The sequence below is a fragment of the Suncus etruscus genome, chromosome 1, assembly GCF_024139225.1.
Source record: "Suncus etruscus isolate mSunEtr1 chromosome 1, mSunEtr1.pri.cur, whole genome shotgun sequence".
In the NCBI taxonomy this organism is placed as follows: domain Eukaryota; kingdom Metazoa; phylum Chordata; class Mammalia; order Eulipotyphla; family Soricidae; genus Suncus; species Suncus etruscus.
In genome coordinates, this window is record NC_064848.1 from 123,148,390 (window position 1) to 123,162,983 (window position 14,594).

Consider the following 14,594-nt stretch of genomic DNA (forward strand, 5'->3'; position numbering starts at 1 on the left):
ATTGCCATAGCTAATATTTTACTAACATAATAAACACTCTGGTAAATAATGAGAGCCGTTATCATGACACAATACATATAACATTAAAGGAAAGGCAAAAGAAACCTGTATCAGGACAGTGAAGACTTACAGAAACATTTGATAGAGTGGCACTATCAAAGCTATGTTCCAGAGCTAACCCTAATTTTATCAGAAAAAAAGAAATACAGTTTCACCATGGCACTTTCCATTCTTTAATAAAATCATGTTTCTATTAAAAAAGAAACTGTCTCAGTGTTCACTCAGACAATATTTATTAAGTTATATACAACTAGACAAGTATGCAATGAAAAGAGGATATGATTAATTCATTTCACTAAAGCATAATAATGATCTGTTAAGCAATACTTAATACACATCTGAAGAAACTCTTAGGTTCCTACAGTATCCCAGAAGTTATTCTAAACATTTTTGAAATTATAAAACATGTAAATAAGCAAGACATATATTGGTGCAATTACACTGTAGTGATCTGGAGAGATAGTAAAGTAGGTAGGTTACTTGCCTTGCAAATGGCAGACCTGTGTTCAGTTCCTGGCATTAACAGAGTTGCCTGACCCCCATCAGAAGTGTTCCCTAAAAATAGAAACAACAGAAAGCCCTAATTATTGCCATGTATGGTCCAAAAAAATCTGTTTTAAAGAATGATTAAAATGTTTTAATATTGTTAATGCTTAGTGAGAGACAACCAAGATGAGCAAGATAGATTTTTCTAAAGACAACATCTTGAAAGATGAGTAAATGTTGATATACACAGGAGAGAAGGACCAGAAGAAAAAAGTTTTTAATGGAAGAAGGATAATTTATTTCAAAAGTTTTTCATAATTCACAGATTTATTAATGATTTATTAGTGTCGTGAGTTAGAATGAAGATCTGTAGATAGATGAATGAATAAAAGTGATATGATTTTTGTTTCTCTAGTCTGATCATATATAAGCATCTGATAGTTTGGATTAGCTCTCAAAGAGGATACTTGCGCAGAAGGAAGCCCTATAAAATGCTGTCTGAATAAAAAAAGGAGCTGAAAAAGTCTACCATTATTTTTAATATACTTTTTTTTGAGGTGTGAACCATTAATGACTTTTTTTGTGAAAAAGGTCTAAATCAAGTTTTAATTTTCAGAGACTGGAGCAGCAGTAAAAAGGTAAACTGAAACATTGGTAGGACATGTGTATGTGTGGAACCTGGAACAACAAAAATTAAAATAAGTACAAGGACAAAAGCTAGCATTTTAGTAAATGGTTATTTGAATAGGCCATCAAGAAATGACTGTGCTAATATTTTTATGACAAAATAAAAATTAATTAATTTTCTTTAGATAATTTTAGTTAATCAATTGTTATTTACAAAGTTAATGATAATTGAATTTTAGATATATTTTAATACCAATTCTACCACTATTTTCAAATACCATTACTAGTGTTTTTCATATTCTATCATTCCTTATTCTCCCACCCTGTTTGCCTCCTTGGTAGGCACATTAAAAAGTTTGGTGGTTGTAGTTTAGATGTCATTTTTTTAGTGTTCTTAAGTCTGTATTTTGGATTTATAGCTACATCACTCTCCCATGTCTAATATAATGGAAGCCCTGACCCCACATCACCATCATATCCTTTTCTCACCTTGTTCGATCCTACCTTGATTTTTTTCCTTCTCTGTGAGAAGGAGAATAATTTTGTTTTTCATTGTGGAGGTCAGGAGATAGTTCAGTGGTAGAATATATGACTCTGAATAAGAGCACATAGAGAATGAAATAAGTGAAAGAGTGGTAAAGGAAGAAATAAACAGAGACATACAACAATCCTTGGGCTCTCAAGTCTCTTGAGATCTAGAAGACATAGAAGACCTGCTAAAGGAAATAAGAAGTACCAGCCAGTATATAGGGTATAGAGACTGATATGATAGAAAAATGGCTGAAAATTGGTAAATACTGACATTTAAAAAACTGCCAGAGGAACTTAAGTTTGCAGTTCATTTTATCCATAACACCTTCATAGCTTATGTGAGATTTATAGTTTTGTATCTTAGTTTAAACTTTCACATTTAAAGTAAATTCTTTTAATTAAAATTTAATAATAATTTAAAATTAAGAAATAGATTCCTCTAAAATGATGGTGAATGAAGTGATTCAGATTATTTTTAGCTCAATGTAATTAAATTATCCACATCATTATTAGAAACAAAAAGTGTTCATCTTCAATCTCTGATATGTTGCTCCATCTCTCTATCAAAAAATCTGATGGTCAATGCTCGTTTTTTATCATTAATCTCACACTATGACAATTATTCACTTTTTAAAACTTAGTAAAGAAAATGACAGAAAATGGGTAGTGGTATATTTCAAAGAAAAGCTAGATAGAGGGGCTGGAGTGGTGGCATGTAGCAATAAGGCATCTGCCTTGCCGGCACTAGCCTTGGACGGAGAGTGGTTCGATTCCTGGGCATCCCATATGGTCCCCTAAGCCAGGAGCAATTTCTGAGTGCATAGCCAGGAATAACCCCTGAGGGTCACTAGGTGTGGCCCAAAACAAACAAACAAACAAAACAAACAAGACAGGAAAAGAAAGATTAATTTTAATTTTAATTAGCTTTCATAAAAGGGATCCTTTTGTGTTTTCATAACTTACAAGACAATTTTATAATTTCAAACTTTTTCTAAAGTTAAGACTTTCCATAGATAAATGTATAAATTCTTTGAACCAAGTGGATATAAAGATAGAATAAAGGGCACTTTAAAAAATACATACTGACATTTTTTCTGTGTCTCTTGATACAAACTGGTTGTGTGCTGGTGAAATGAAAAAAAGATAGGAATCAAAGAAAAAAACTTGGAACAGAAAGCTTTGCATCAGTGAATGTGTAGGGAAAAAAAGGAATATATTCAGTAGAGAACCAAAGACCAACCAAGTCTTTGGAGGAGAATTTATCAGACAACTTGCCTTAGGACATGAATTGGACTACAGTAAAGAAGTTAAACTTCAGGGTTTGATGGCTAGACAGTTATACTACAAAATAAAAATTTGTCTCACTGTGTTACATTAAATTCATAATTCATTAGTAATTTTAAAGAAGAATATTTTATTGTGTCATTTCCAAATAACTTGTGCTTATATTTATTTATAAACCCAACCTATCATTTTTATGAATATGAGTTATGTTTTATTGTCAAAATATAATAGTGTATGATAATTCCTTTTGCATATTATATTTTAATTGTTATTATCATTAATCATCACAAATGTGTCATAAAATTTTGCCTTCAATCCCTATGTAAAAATCTTTAGATCAACAATGTTTATATCAAAAATTGCCACTAAACATTACCATTTAAAAGTTCAGCTACATATTATGTACCCCTATTTATTTATTGCATGGACATTACTATGTTAAATTTCATCATTGTAACAGTTACTTCCCATGTAGCTGACCCGGCTTCTCTTCCAGCACTATAGAGGTCCTTCTAAACGCCACCACCCATGATCCCTGAGCACAGAGCAAGGAGTAACCCTCAAATACTGTTGGGAAAGGCAGCCAAACAAAATAAAAAGTTTTATTTTTGTTTGAGTATACTTATATTTTCTTTTCCAATATAATTAGTTACTGGTTTCAAACTTGTTAAAAAAAAATCTTATCTTAGTGCCTATTTACAGAATTTTCCCAGATTTTATTATTGCAAAACATTTTGAAAGTAAGCAGAAATGCTGGGGCTTTGATAAGAAAGAAATGTGTTTCTGAATGCGTTCAGGAACCATGATTTATTAACAGGATGTCTTCAACTTACTAATAGATTTGTTGCACGTAGCAATTTCTAAGACTGTTGTTCAGAAACAGGAATTCTTGTTTCCATAGAAACTAGATTGTGTATGATCCATGCCAATCTTCAAAAGCTTATTTAACTATGTTGTAACTAATGTGATTAATATAATCTTGGGATCTCTTGCCTGGGTTCAAATCTCTGAGATCCTCTGAATCTGAAATAGGGAAGTAACAAAAAATTTTTAAAAATTTATAAAATAAAAGTTTCTGATCAGCTTTTCTATGAAGAGCAGAATGGATAAGAGGAATTGAAGGACTGTCATCTGTAGGAATAAATAAAGAGTAGCATAATATGTATTATTTCAAATTATTATTTTACATCTTTATAACTAGTGATAAAAGTAAAAGAAGCAATGAAATGATTGATTTTAAAATTCTTGAGCAAATCTTTTTGTGAACTTGTAAAATCACTTCTTTCTTATGTTACTACTATTAAAGTATTAATTTTTAAAAGAACTATAATTTTGAATACCACAATAGTAGTGTCAGTAATGCTAAAATAAAGATGGGAATATATGCTTATTTTACATGGTCTGACTAATGCATTGTGAAATCATTTCAATTAGCAATCATAATATGAATTAAGTGTTACAAATATTTTTAAGTATCCAAATGTTACCTAATTACTCAGTTGTTTGACTGAAGCTGATCATCAAAATATATTGGAGAGACTGTAATAAAAATTATCATTAGGGCCAGAGCAATAGCATAAAGGATAGGGCACTTTCCTTGCACACTGCCAACCCAAGTTCAAACCCAAATATGAGTAAAGGCTCTGAGCTTACAAAGATTCATCCCTGTACAAAAATCCAGTAACCAAAAATATAAGAAGTAAATAAAGAAAACAAAAAGTAATTTATAGGAATCAAAAATTACTCAAAAAAGCTTTAGCAAATGCCAGGGGTCTCAAACTCCCGGCCTGCGGGCCGTTTGTGGCCCTCCGTACAACATTTTGTAGCCCACGGCCAGCCTTCAAATATCGCAGTATTCACGATTATTCGCTTACTGAATAATCTCAATAAAAATCGCATTAGTAAGAAAAAAATCGCATTAAACATTCGCATACCCCGAGCAGTTCCGTTCGGGGTATGCAAATGTTTAATGCGATTTTTTTTCTTACTAATGTGATTTTTTATTGCAAATATTTGGTAAGCAAAATCCCTTATGCGGCCCTGCCTCACCCCGACTTTGCCTCCTACGACCCAGGTAAATTGAGTTTGAGACCCCTGGCATATACTATGCATGATGGAACCCTTGTTTTAAGCCCCAGCACTGCTGGTACCCCATCCTCGAGCACCAAGCCTGAATTTTCCCAGAATATTCCTATATATAGCCCCAAAGCCAACCTAAAAATTCAAAGAAAATAAATTGGAGAGGCCACACCCAGTGGTCAGGGGTTACTTCTAACTCTATACTCAGAAACAACTCCTGGTAGGCTCTGGGGAACATAAGGGATGCCGGGTATCAAACCCGGGTCTGCCCCGTGTTGGCCACATGTAAGGCAAAGGCCCTACTGCTGTTCTGTCTCTCCAGCACTTGTGTATATTCATGTCCCAGCTGTTTTAGACCTTGTAATGAATTAGTATTGGACTCAAAAATTGAGTTCTTGCCAGAGAATTCTGGCAGTGAACATCCTTCTGTAACCACAGACCAGTGATAGCAGTAGGGATGCCAGGGGACTTGACAATAGTATGTCTCAGGATTCAGTGTAATGGCTTAACGTCAACATAAAGATGATCAGAGCAAGCAGGGCTTATTGTTCTACTCTGGTGAGTGGTTTGTTAGGAGACAGTTATGGAAATGAAGATAATTATATAAGAGTGCCAGAATGCTTCATCTATGAGAAAATGTGTAGCTCTTAAATAGATCATTCTGTAATCATAAGAAGCTTTTGCAGGGGGCATAGATTCCCTTCTTGAGAGGTTTAATATCTTTTGAGACATTGGGAGAAGTGGGCCTTTTTGAGCAAAAGTCAATTGGGATTTCTCCAAGATTGCAAAACATCTTTTCAGTGTGAACCGAAGGATATAAAACTTTAATTTACAGGTTAGTGATCTGTCTATTTTATAAGAATGCTTTTCATAAGCATTCTTTCACATGCTTTCTTTTATAAAACAAATATAAATTATCTATTTAATCCAAATAAGCATTAAGTTGGAAATCATATTCTTAAACATGTACAAAAATATTTAAATATATGTGAAAATAGTTTAAAATGCTGTTATCTCTACCAATAAAATGCTATGCTTTTTCAACTGGTTATGTAAAATTGGTTTAAAAGACTGTGTGTTAGTTGGGGCCGGCGAGGTGGCGCTAGAGGTAAGGTGTCTGCCTTGCAAGCGCTAGCCAAGGATCAGGACCACGGTTCGGTCCCCCGGTGTCCCATATGGTCCCCCCAAGCCAGGAGCAATTTCTGAGCGCTTAGCCAGGAGTAACCCCAGAGCATCAAACAGGTGTGGCCGAAAAACCAAAAAAAAAAAAAGACTGTGTATTAGTAATTTCAAAATACATCTACCACCAAAGTGCCAATATTCTTTACCACCGATTATTGGGCATTTGCAGCTCAACTCCCTCAAAGCACATTGTCCTAATGGCCTCAGCTGTGTTGAGTCCTTAGAGGACTTTTTTTATTTTTGACTTTGCCTATTTCATAGCTTCATTCATTTATATGCCATATATAAGTGAGCTAATTCAATATCTGTCTTTTTATTTCTGATTTATTAAGTTTGAACTGAGACACTCTAGTTCCCTGTTATAACAAAGACACATTTTTATTTTATATTTTTACATAGTGTACTTGTTCCAATTCTTTACTCACTCATCTGGCTTTCTATACTGGATTTATTTTCAGATATTGAAAAATAAGTGTACACATATCATTTTAAATTACTAGATTTAAATGTATATCAAAGTGAATCTGTGGGATCACCTGGCAATTTTAATTTTTAAAGAATTCTCACTATTTCCATTAGGGCTAAACTAATTGATATGCCCACCATTAGTGTACAAAGTTTTTTTTTTTTTTCTCAGCACCCATGAGAACATGCTTTATTTCTGACCTTTTATGTTGTGAGTTCTTTTTGATTTTTGTTTTGTTTTACTATGTATTGCTCTGGGGCTACTGCTGCCTCTTCTGGTATGTGGCCTGCTAATTTTTCCTGATCTCAGTACAGGAATTAAACTGAGGTCTTCACCCATGCAACATCATTGCTTGGCTACTGAGCCACTCCCCAGCCCTTTCTAAATTTCTGATAGAGGCTCTTCCCATTGGTATAAGTCAGCCCTTGATGGAGCTGGAAGGTGATGGGATGAAGGATTAGGTCTTTCTCCTCCAGCTCGGACCACTCATCTGCCACCTTGTTCAGCCAGCGGGTCTAAGGGTTCAGGATAGTGGCGGATAGAAAACTCACAGCCAGTCAGGCTTCAGGAGATATCAGCTTTATTCAGTGAATAAGGCTGAAGAATCCCCCAGCCTTCCTCAGACCCTTGCTTTTATAGACAAGAATTGGGTACCACCCTAGGGTGGGAGCAGAATACCAAGCAAGAATACCAATCCAATATACTATCACCAGGTCATATCCTAGGATGGGTACAATAATTGATTAGGGTAGGATCAGTAAGATAATAATCTTATGGAAATGTTTTCATATATAACAGGTACTATCTCATAGTCATTTTTATTAGACATTTTTATTTACATACCCATAGTAATAAATAAGAATATCTTTTATATGCCTTTTAGTCAATTGTGTATATATAAATATATAATGTATAAATATATAAATATATTTATATGTATATATAAATATATTTATATGTAAATATAAATAAATATTGGTTTGGGGCCACACCCGGTGACACTCAGAGGTTACTCCTGACTATGCGCTCAGAAATCGCTCCTGGCTTGGGGGACCATATGGAATGCTGGGGGATCAAATTGTGGTTTATCCTAGGTTAGTGTGTGCAAGGCAAATGCCCTACTGCTTGTGCCACTGTTCTGGTCCCTATTTTTTATGAAGTGTTTGTTTAGTTCTCCACATTTTTAATGGTGTTATTTGCTATTAGTAAGTTTTGTGAATTTTTATGTATCTTGGGTATTAGCCAACTGTCAAATATATTGTGTGCAAGATATTTTCACATTTATTCCTTTGTATTTTTATTAATAATGGTTTATTTCATTATGCAGTTGTTTTTTTTTTAACCTTGATTTATTACTTTTTTTTATTTGCTGTTATTTTTATTTCTTGTAAAATTACTTTGCACAATACATAACTGAAACCATTATCCTGGAATGTTTTGTGTGTTCTCCAGTACATTTATAAAATTGTTTGACATCTATATCATTGAGTTAACTTTCACACATAGCAAAAGATAGTGAGCTTTCAGAGATTTTTCTTCTTCCATTTATCAGATTTGTTCTTTTTTTTTTATAAATAAACTTTCCATACCAGGAGAATTTATTTTTTGCTTCTCTATTTTTGTTCATCAGCTTGTATACTCCTATTTTAATGTCACACAGTGTTTGTTGCTATAGCTTTGCATTATAGCTTAAAGTTGGGAAACATGATGACACCCATACATTTTTCTCTAAAATACTTTGTTGTTTGTTTTTATTGTCTGATAGGAATTTCAGTATCATCTCAGTTATAAACATGACTAAATTATGATTTTGATGTGCATGCAATAAATTAGTTCTTTGAATAGTATGGCCATTTTCATCTTTATGTTTTCTAATCATTAGTTATGATGTTTTTCCAATTTGATTTATACTCTTCATTTCTTTACTGAAAGCTTTAAAATATACATCTTTTGATCTCCTTAAAGTTAATTCCTGGGAACATTATTCTTTTGATGCATTGGTAAATGTTTTTGTTTTCTTGACTTCTTTCTCTTCAAATTTGCTGTTTTTATACAGAATACAGTATATTTTTGTACATTTAATTTGCCTTCTGCTGCTGTACTATCTTAGTTTATTTTTTCTTATAGTGTTGTGGTGGAGCTTATAGGATTTTTATATATATAATATTATAGAATAGGAAAATAGTGAATGTGACTTTTTCAAATTTTGTCCCTTTTATTTCTTTTTCTTGCTTAGTTTTACGGTTAGAACTTCTAATATTATTAACTAGAGTTAACAATAGTGGTAAGAGTGGACACCCTTGTCTTGTTACTGATCTTCTAACTTCATGTTTTGCCATAGTTGTGGGTTTTTCATATAAAATCTTTAAAAAAAAAACAACAAGTGATGTTTTTCTTATTTTCAATTTGTTGGTCTCTTGTATTACACATGGATGGAAATTTTTTTTAAAGATTTCTGTCAGTTGATCTGATCACATGAATTCTTTTCTTTGTTGTTGTGGCACAATGTTGTGGCATTTATTGATTTATATATGTTGATACATTTTTTTCTTTCTGGAATAAGTGACACTTCATGATCTACTAATGTATCATTGAATTAATTACAGTTTTGAGGATGTTACATCTATATTAGATATTTGATTTGCATTTTTATTGATTTTTGTGACTGCTTTTGGTATCAGAGTAATATTGGCTTTGTAAAATGTATTTGAGCAAAATTCATTTGGAAGCCACCTTTAAAAGACACTTTAGAATGTTTTATCATGAGATAAGTGATTAGTTCCTTTTTTAAGTCTATATATTTTTATGTTTAAGAGAGTATCCCTTGCCGGGAAGGTGGCGCTAGAGGTAAGGTGTCTGCCTTGCAAGCGCTAGCATAGGATGGACAGCGGTTCGATCCCCCGGCGTCCCATATGGTCCCCCCCAAGCCAGGGGCGATTTCTGAGCGCATAGCCAGGAGTAACCCCTGAGCATCAAACGGGTGTGGCCCAAAAACAAAAACAAAACCAAAAAAAAAAAAAAAAAGAGAGTATCCCTTGCTTTAAGAATATACTTCTAGTGTATGTTTGTATTGCTTTCTCATAATTCAAAATAAAATTTGTATTTTTATTGCTAGTCACATGCAATATATCTCAGGTTGAATATTTACATTTTTAATGAATTTTCCCACACTATTTGCTTATACTGAATTGTGGACCTTAATTTTAAAGGCTACACATCTCCAATAAAGTTAGTAATAGGTTAGATAGTGCTCAACACTATAAAAAATCAAAAAGACATAGTAATACTATTAGATAATTGCTTATTTGTTAGAAATTAAAATACAAATTCTGAGAGGAACGTTATCCATGTTTTTATTTGTCTTGTCTAACAAAGAGTAAAGTGTAATAAATATGCGTTGAATTAATTATCTGTTAAATGGCCTATCCAATTGAACAATTGTAAATATAGCTACAAATAAAATATATTTAAATGTTAGATTGTTTTTAAAACATCAATTTTAGTGAATGAAGAAAAACAGTTAATGAAAAATTCCCTGGAAGGAACTAGACCAAAGGACTAAGAGCTTTGTCTTGTTATGACAAATACCTGTTTTATCCTCCACATTGTATAGTTTAGCCTGAAAGGAGCAACCCCCAAGCACAGAACCTAGAGTATTACTACTAGGTATGATTAATCTCGCCCCACATAAACAAATAAATCAAGAAATAAAAATAACACATTGTTCTATATATTTTGGTGTTTAAACATATAGTCATTATGTGAAATCATGAAAATGTTTAAAAATTTAATATTTTAATATAATCTAATTAGAAATAAAAAATTTGGAGAAGTTAGCAAGGCTGAAATCATTGTAGTCATTAATACAATAGCAGAAGGTTTAGTAAGCTCCCCCTTTTTTAAAGATAGGAGTTACACTAAAAATATGTACAAAAATATGTGCGTGGGGGCCGGAGAGATAGCACAGCGATGTTTGCCTTACAAGCAGCCGATCCAGGACTTAAGGTGGTTGGTTTGAATCCTGGTGTCCCATATGGTCCCCCGTGCGTGCCAGGAGCTATTTCTGAGCAGATAGCCAGGAGTAACCCCTGAGCACCGCCGGGTGTGGCCCAAAAACCAAAAAAAAAAAAAATGTGCGTGACAGATGTTGTTGTTTGCATAGACACAGCAAAATAAGGGAGAAATTGAAAGTAAAAACCTTTGGCCTAAAAACATGGAGACCTTACCCATGAAGTATTCTGACATAAGACCAACTCCAAGGCTCCAGGTGTACTAGGTTGTCCAACTCCATAATCATTCTCTGTGGTCCCTGTAACAGCTCTTCACCATCACAGTTGTTGCTGTCAGATTTCTGTAGTTACAGATCCTGGTTTCTCTACAGGTCTAATGCCAAAATCCGGGTGACGTGCCGCATAGCATCTTCTGGTTTCGTCTCACCATTAGGTAACATCCTGGCCTAAAAGCAGACTATTGCTGTTACCAGGTCGTCAGAATGTCATAAGAATCGTCTTTGTAGTAATTCAGTGCCATGGCGGTAGTAGGGCCTTCCTTGGTAAAATTTTTATTCCTGATGATGGTGTAGGAAACCATGATGATTTCCGTAGATGGTATCCATAGTTCAAGGGTGAATGTTTAATATCCAATCAACTGAAGTCTAAGCCAAGTCACTATGCCAAGTGTTCAGGGTGTAAGGTCCCACTGCAGTATAAAATTTTATGTGTTCCTATCTCTGTTAAATAAGAACTTGTTTGCATATGCAAACTTCTTCTATTTTAATGTTCTATGCCAAAAGAGGAACAATTCCACAAGATATTACTGGTGCAATTGGGGGCTGAGGTATCAAGACCAACAATCCCCATAACCTTTGTTTCACATGAACTCTCAACATAGACTTATCTACTAGAATTCCACACTATACAGATCCCAAGGATGGGGGAAATTGCTGCTACGTAAGAAGATATTCGATAAAGGTTATGAGTATTAAAGGATTGCATCTAAAGAGATATTCAAAGGACATATTTATGTCCTCCTTAAGTGTTTTGAAATAGTCAGGGGATAAGATCCAGAGCATAGCTTCAACCTGTGATTTGGATTTGCGGCTCTCAGTAGTCACATTATCAGGAAATGTTCACAAGGGCAACCTCTCAGCAACAGAACCTGGTAGCAAGCAAAAGTCCATGGTGAATGGGGTGAAGGATGAGGGGCTGCTGAGAGCAAATCAATAACAGCAGAGTGTCGGTTTCTTCTCATGCTGAGAATCTATCTTTTCACTTTGGGAGCTGGATGGTATCTGGCTGGGGTGGAGAGAATGTTCTGCATCGTGAAGAGTTAAAGACAGCGAGTAAAAATGGTTATATGTGGGGAAATAACATGGAGGGCTAGAAAAGGGTTTGCAAGGTGTAAGCAAAGAGGGGATGGAGCGGTTATCTATGATGGGGGGGACACAATACAACATTGACATATCTACAACTGACTGACATGAAACTGACATTAATATAGCAAGCACATATACTCATGTACATACATCGGCAGACACAGAGGATTGAACCATGGATTACATTTGAAAAGTTAACCCAGGTCAGATCGGACAGAACACTTATAAAGAATAAGAACAGAAAAAAGAAAAGAAAAAAAAAAGTAAAGCTGGCAAGTCTGATGTAAAGGTTTTTCTTTTTTTAGGTCAATCATAGTTGGTGGGGGCAAACTTAACTGAAGAAAGGCTTTATATATTAAGTTGTGTATAGAGCATTCTTAAAAACAATCATAATTTTTAAGTAAAAAAACCAAGTGCTATGGTAATGAGCACTGTGTGGGGAATATATAGCATGAAATTGATATTATGTCAATTGCAGACAAATGTTAGACAGACATTGATATGTTGTGTATATATCAATAGACTTTAAGGATTGATTCATAGATTATAATTGAAAAGCTGGTCCAGGTGAAATGGGACAGAATGCTTTAAAAAGATAAAATAAAATAAAACAAAACAAAAATAAATTAAAGCCTGCAAGTCTAATGTAAATGTTTTCAGTTACACATTACTAAATATTTTTAAATTTTTGATGTAATTTTAATTCTATAAGTAAACTAAACTAAGAAAGTGTGAAAAATATTTGCTATTTTAATTTAAGCAAATTCTTAAGCCAATTAACGGAAAGTAGCCACCCATGAATAGATCTTTTTATAGAAATATGCTTAAATGGCAGATTAAGAATAATTTATTTTATACTTATTGTCTAAAATTAAGTACTCTAAGAAGCAAGAAAAATAGACTATACAGAGAATAAGGTACTTGCCTTGTGTGAGGCTCACTTGTATTTGATCTCCAGGATCATTTATTATTCCCAAGCCCATACAAAGTTACAGCAGAGTGCAGATCCAAGAATTTACCCTGAGTACCATGAGGTGTGCCCTAAAAACAATAACATTAACATGTCTGTATCTATATACATATATATTTATTTTACTATCTTTGTTAGAATTAACTTCTTTTTCCCCACAAATTTATAAATACTCAAGGCATACTTTTGGCTCTGCACTCAGATATCACTCCTAGATTGGGGGACCATAAGGGTTTCCTGGGTTCTAAACCAGATAGAACAGGAGCAAGGAAGGCAAGGGAAGTTCCTTATTCTCAACTATCTCTCCTGCCTCTAGAATTAACTTTTGAAAGCTTATAGAACTTGAGACAGTATTTAGGGGAAAAGCCCAGAATTCCTAATAAAAATTATACAGATAGTTATTACCTCATTATTATTAAGGTAACAGTTTCTAAGGTGATTCATTTAGGTAATGGCAATGATCACCTTTATGGTTTTATTTTATTCAAAACTGTTTACATCATGTCATTATGGCTGGAGATACAGCTCAAAGGGATAAATCAACACAGCAGGGATCCAAACTACTGCCTGTAGTAATCCCCAAATCCCAATTGGGAGTAGCTCTCATGGATCACTGGGTGTAGGGTCCCCTACAAAAAACAAAGAGAGAGAGAGAGAGAGAGAGAGAGAGAGAGAGAGAGAGAGAGAGAGAGAGAGAGAGAGAGAGAGAGTCTTCAAAATGGTTTGTACTGTTTCTATGTTAATCAAAGGACAGGTGTACACACATTATACTGAACATATTTTATTATTTTATGAGCTCAAGATAATCTTATCTAAGTAGTAATATGAGAAATGCAAAATAAAATTATCCTGCATTACTACTGTATCCTCCCTAAGTAAGTTTGCCCAAGAAGTCTAAAATCTAATCTTTGGTAATTTGCTTCAGTGTATTAACAGACATAGATGTGCTTCATAATTTACACTGTGTTTAGCAAACCCCAAATGTGTAAAATTAATATAATATTAATATTATAATATTAATTCTATTATGTTATAATATAATATAATATAATATTATATTAATATGATTATATATTAATTTATATTGGATTATGTAATATTAATTATATTAATCAATACTATTAATGTATTAATATTATAATATCAATGTTAATGAATTATTTTATTCATCATTTAATACATGTTTTTTTAATAATTGCAGTGCTTTAAGCAATTGTTTTCCAATGACTGCCACTTTATTTCCTGAATGGAATTTGTTTTATTCTTCAGATTACCCTATAAGATAAGAAATAACTAAGTGCTCAAAAATAAGAGGGTCCAGAAAGGTGGCGTGGAGTGGTAAGGCTGTCTTGCCAACGATAGCTTAGAAAGGACCTCGGTTCCATCCCTTGGTGTCCCATATGGTTCCCCAATCCAGGAGCGACTTCTGAGCTCATAGACAGGAGTAACCCTGAGCATCACCGGGTGTGGCCACCCCCCCCCCAAAAAAAAAACCATAAAAAAACAAACAAACAAAAAAGAGTAAGAAATTTAGA

The 14,594-nt window shown here is 33.7% G+C and overlaps 1 protein-coding gene across 1 annotated transcript in view; it reads left to right on the top strand.

Annotated features, from left to right (window-relative positions):
• The window catches only part of FOXP2 (forkhead box P2), a 282,742-nt gene that overhangs the window by 87,080 nt on the left and 181,068 nt on the right, over nt 1-14,594 (top strand).